The sequence below is a fragment of the Tamandua tetradactyla genome, chromosome 7 (genome assembly GCF_023851605.1).
Source record: "Tamandua tetradactyla isolate mTamTet1 chromosome 7, mTamTet1.pri, whole genome shotgun sequence".
NCBI classification, from domain to species: domain Eukaryota; kingdom Metazoa; phylum Chordata; class Mammalia; order Pilosa; family Myrmecophagidae; genus Tamandua; species Tamandua tetradactyla.
The window spans coordinates 95937544-95943036 of record NC_135333.1 but is presented as its reverse complement, the minus strand read 5'-3'; the positions used below and the strand labels follow the sequence as shown (position 1 = coordinate 95943036).

General features: G+C 36.7%; 1 pseudogene; it reads right to left on the bottom strand.

The window, feature by feature from the left end:
* Positions 1-1511: 1511 nt before the first annotated feature.
* On the bottom strand, positions 1512-2244 carry LOC143691665 (synaptosomal-associated protein 23-like; annotated as a pseudogene).
* Between the last annotated feature and the right edge of the window lie 3249 nt (positions 2245-5493).

Genomic DNA, 5493 nt, shown 5'->3' with positions numbered 1-5493 from the left:
CTTTCAGTCACTAAGGTATTTAAGCTCAAGTGAATAAAGACTAGTAATGGTTATGACGAGCGTCATGAGAAATCAAAAAGAAAACCTGTCAATATTTTCAATAAAAATTGGAAAGGTGTAAATGTAGCTCTTTCCACTGGAATGCTCCTTGACTTAGGGACTTTTGCTTTATTTAATTTGCCAGGCATTGTTCAAGTTGTTAAATAAGGGCTGATAAAATTGTTGCTCCCAAAATAATAGTCACAGGAACATGTTAATTATTTCAAAGAATACTTCCATTGGCTAATTAGAAAATTTAATTTTAAGGATCAAGCAATGGCTATTGGTCAAACCAGTCCATATTAATAGCTTTGAAATGTGTGGATGCTGATTTTTAAATAAAGGCAACAAATATCAATCAGATTCTCATAACAATGTTCAGGATCTAAATAAATGTGATCAGGACATAAAGCTAAGAGAATGACGGTGCAATTATCAATAATTTTAAAAATGTACTTTTCCAAATCACTCTTAATTAAACAAAGTCTAGCTTAAAAAATCAAAAGTTAAATTGCTTTAAATTTTACTAATCTATTTTTCTACCTAAGATAAAATTATTTCTTTTTTCCTTTCTAAACATAATTCTTTCTTTAGAACCTTGAGGTAAATCTGAATCCACTTGATAAATTTTGTCAAACTTCCCCCCAAAATTTTAAGCCCTACTCAAGAGAGAAATTCTGTTATACCTATATATTTACATATTTTTCTTCAAACACTAATGACAAATTTATGAAGTTGTAAACCTGCAATGGGAACATGATACTACTAATAATATGAAAATAAAAAGCCGTTCGTTTATACAAAGTGATTCTGAATACAATATGAAATGGGATCAAAGAATCTGTGTATATACATGAGTTTGGAAATTAACCTCACTTTAAGAAAACTCATTCTTTTCCTCATTTTGGAGCAGTGGTTGCAAAGTTGTGATGTACAGCAAAAATACTGCATATAAAAGCTCCAAAACCAAACGTTAGCCTAAATTAGCAATAACTGCAACTTGAATTGGAAATTAAACTCATTAAACCTTTCCTGTGACTCCACAACTTTTGCTTCCAGGCCTGCAGTTTTTACTGAGCTAATGATCCCTTAGCTTTGCCTGCCTCTATCACCAATGCCCCCCAACCCCACCAAAAAAACAAAACAAAACAAACTTCCTTCTTCATTAGTCTTTGGCATTGCTTCCATATCTTGGAAGAGAGCCCTCTAAAGTAAATGAGGATCAAAAACAACACTATATGTATGCACGAAAACCAATCTGAGAAGTTAAACTGTGAAAGGAAATACCAGAAGGAAATACCATCTACCCTCAAGAGAAAAAGAGAAACTAAAAAAGTAGGGAGGCTGTTCTGGCCCTTCCTCCTCGTTATCTCCTGATTACAAGAGTGTGGGACCAAAATTTCAAACTCTGAAAAGGTAGTAACTTTGGAGGAGCTAGGGAAATGAATAAATGATGAGGTACCACAGGAGCTTTAGCTGTCAGTGAGTTTCTTTCCTCTGGCATTGGCAACATCAATGCAATCTTTTTTTGGTGTCAGCCTTTCTGTGATACAATGTATTTGTTGATTTTGAGCCTCATTCTCATTGCCCATGTCCAAGGCCATGTTTTTTAGATTTCCAAGAATACTACCCACCTGAGTCAGGTTCTCCTCCATTTCATCTTCTCTGGCATCATTAGTTATAAGTTTATCTGCCCGTGACTTCTTGCTGAGGCTGACCTTTTTTTTTTTTTTTTTTTTTTAACATGGACAGGCACTGGAAATCAAACCCGGGTCCTCTGGCATGGCAGGTGAGCATTCTTGCCTGCTGAGCCGCCATGGCCCGCCCGAGGCTGACCTTTTGTCACCTGACCTGGCTGCTTAGATATTACATAGCTAGATGAGTTGTCTCCGCTATCACCCCATGTTACCTTATAGGCCTTACCAGACTCAAAGTTCTTTGTCCTATTACATGGGCAGACACAATGTCCATGGCACTTGCTAAGTTCTGTTAAATTCTTTTCTGCTTCTCTCATGTCTTTATTTGGTCCATAATCTCTTCATTGTGGTTTAGTTGTTCCCTTTGTTCATCCAGCATAGTGATAGTTCTGATTCCTATATCCTGAGACTCCATGGCTAAGCCTAGGATTCTCCTTGTACTTTCCAGAGACTCATTGGTAACCTGGTGAGCCCTCAGCTGAATTTCTTCTGATGACAGATCATCCATGATGAACCAAAACTTTCAAGAGGCAGATAAACCAAAATATGGATATTCAAACTGCTCTGGCCACGCCTCTTCCAGCCACTGCAGCTCTGCCACCCTCAGACCATACCCAGAGCTGTGCCCTTTTTTGCACCAGTACCTGTGTATAATCTTCTTAATATGCTGCTAGATTTAGTTTTAGTATATTGAGGGTTTTTGCATCTATAAGAGATATTGGTCTTTAATTTTCTTTTCTGTGGTATCTATATTTGGCTTTTGGATGAAGATAATGCTGGCCTCAGACTGAGTTAGGAAATATTTCATCCTTTTCAATATTTTGGAAGAGTTTGCACAAGATGAGTATTAATTCTTCTTTGAATTTTGATAAAATTTACCAGTGAAACCATTTGGTCCTGGACATCTTTGTTGAGAGGTGTTTGAAAATTGATTCAATCTCTTTACTAATTATTAATCTGTTGAGATCTTCTATTTCTTCTCGAGGCAGTTTAGGTAATTTGTGTGTTTCTAGGAATTTGTCCATTTCGTCTAGGTTAATTTGTGGGTATATGATTGTTCATATTATCATCTTTGTGGTGGATTAAATTATATACTCCAAAAAGACAGGTTCTTAGCCTCATTCCCTGTTCCCATGTATGTTAACTCATTTGTAAGTAAGACCCTTTAAAGATGTATTATCAGCTAAGGTTTGGAATCGTTTGTGAATAGCATCTTCTAAAATCCTATTTTGATGTGACCAAACTGAATGATGGCATGCTTTAATCCATGTAACTGTAGGCCTATTAAGAGAAGAAATTTAGACCCAGTCAGAGGAGCCAAAAATCAACAGAAACCAGAGGAGCAGAAAACAAGGAGAGAGGAATTGCCATGTGACTGGAGGTAGAGAGGAAAGCCAAGGAACTCTAAGGAAGACAGCAACCAGGAGCAGAACCCTATAGACTTAGGGGAGAAAACATGGCCTTGTCTTGATTTTGGACTTCTGGTCTCTGAAATTGTGAGAATAAATTCCTGTTGTTAAGTCAACCTGTGTGTGGTTTTTGTTTTAGCAGCCCTGGCAAATGAAGATACTCTTATAATCCTTATTTCTATATGGCTGGTATTAATGTACCCCGCTTTTCCTTCTTTTCTGGTTTTTCTCATAAATTCTCTCTTTTTTCTGTGCAGTCTAGTTAAAGTAATGTCAGGTTTGCTGATCTTTTCAAAGAAACAAGTTTTGGTTTTGCTGATTTCTCTATTGTTTTTCTACTCTCCATTTCATTTTTCTCTACTTGAATTTTTATAATTCCCTGCTTTCTGCTCACTCTGGATAATTTACTCTTCTTTTCCTACTTCTTCTAGGTGTGAGGTTAGTTTACTGATTTGAGATCTTTCTTTCTTTTTTTTTTTTTTTTATAAATGCCACTATTTATATCTATAAATCCCCTCTGAGCTCTGCTTTTGTTGCATCCCATAAGTTTGGGCATGTTGTATTTTCATTTTCATTGACCTTAAGATATTTCCCAATTTCCTTTCAAACAACAAGTGGGTCAAGGAAGAAATCAGAAATATGTTATTTCATTTCCATTTATTTGTGACTTTTCCGGTTGTCCCTTAGTTATTGAATTCTAGCTTCCCTTTATTATGGTCATAGAAGATAATTTGTATGGTTTAAATCTTTGTAAATTTGAGACTTATTTTGAAACTAATATACTGCCTATGCTAGAGAATGACCCATATGCATTTGAGAAGAATGTGTATTTTTCTGCTGCTTGGACAAGTGTTCTACGGAGATCTGTTAGAGTTTGTTTATATCTACCTCATTTTATTGCGTTTCACTTTATTGTGCTTTTTGTAAATATTGTATTCTTTTTACATATTAAAGGTTTGTGGCAGCCTTGCATCAAGCAAGTCTGTCAGTGTTATTTTTCCAATGGCACGTGCTCACTTCATGTTTCTGTGCCACATTTTAGTAATTCTTACAATATTTGAAACTTTTTCTTTATTATATCAGTTATGGTGATCTGTGATGTAGCTACTGTAATTGTTTTGGGGTGCCATGAGCCGCATCCATATCAGATGGCAAATTTAATTGATAAATTATTGTATATGCTCTGGCTGACCAACTCACCAGCTGTTCCTATCTCTCTCCCTCTCCTTGGGCCTCCCTATTTCCTGAGTTACAACAATATCAAAATTAGGGCAAATAATAGCCCTATAATGGCCTCTAAGTGTTTAAGTAAAAGGAGCTGTCATATATGTCTCACTTTAACTTAAAAACTAGAAATGATTAAGCTTACTAAGGAAGGTGGGTTGAAAACAAAGATAGGTCAAAACTAGGTCTGTTGTGCCACACCGAAAGTTGTGTGTGTGTTGTGAATGTGAAAGAAAAGCTCTTGAAGGAAATTAAAAGTGCTACTCCAGTGAAACATAGATGATAAGAAAGCAAAACAGCCTTATTGCTGATACACAGAGGAAGTTTTAGTTGTTGGGATAGAAGATCAAACCAGTCACAACATTCCCTTAAACCAAAGCCTAATCTAGAGCAAGGCCCTAGCTCTATTCGATTCTGTGAAGGCTGAGAGCAGTGAAGAAGTTGTAGAAGAAAAGTGTGAAGCTAGCACAGGTTGGTTCATGAAGTTTAAGGAAAGAAGCCATCTCCATAACATGAAAGGGTAAGGTAAAGCAGCAAGTGCTAATGGAAAACCTTCAGCAAGTTATCCAGCAGATCTTGCTAAGGTAATTGATGAAGGTGGTTACACTGAATAACAGATCTTCAGTGTAGATGCAATAACCTTCTATTGTAAAAAGAAGGTATCTAGGCCTTTCTTACCTAGAGAAGTGAAGTCGGTACCTAGCTTCAAAACTTCTAAGGACAGGGGGTACAAGGGTAGTTCAGTGGTAGAATTCTCTCCTGCTGTGGGGGAGATCTGGTTCAATTCCTGGCCTATGTACTTCCCAAAAAACAAACAAGCAAAAGCAAAGCAAACCAACAAAAACTTCAACAAATGGTGCTGCAATAATGGGATACTCACACGTTAAAAAGAATGAAATCTGACCGTGGCCATACAGCATACAAAAAAGAAAAAACTCCAAAGGAGAGGCTGATTCCCTTGTTAGGGACTGATGCACCTGGTGGCTCTCAGTTGAAGCCAATGCTTATTTACTATTCTGAAAATCCTAGGACCCCCTAAGAACTATGCTAAATCTACTCTGTGCTCTATCAATGAAACATCAAAGCCTGGGTGATAGTGTATCTATAATATTAGCATATGGCTG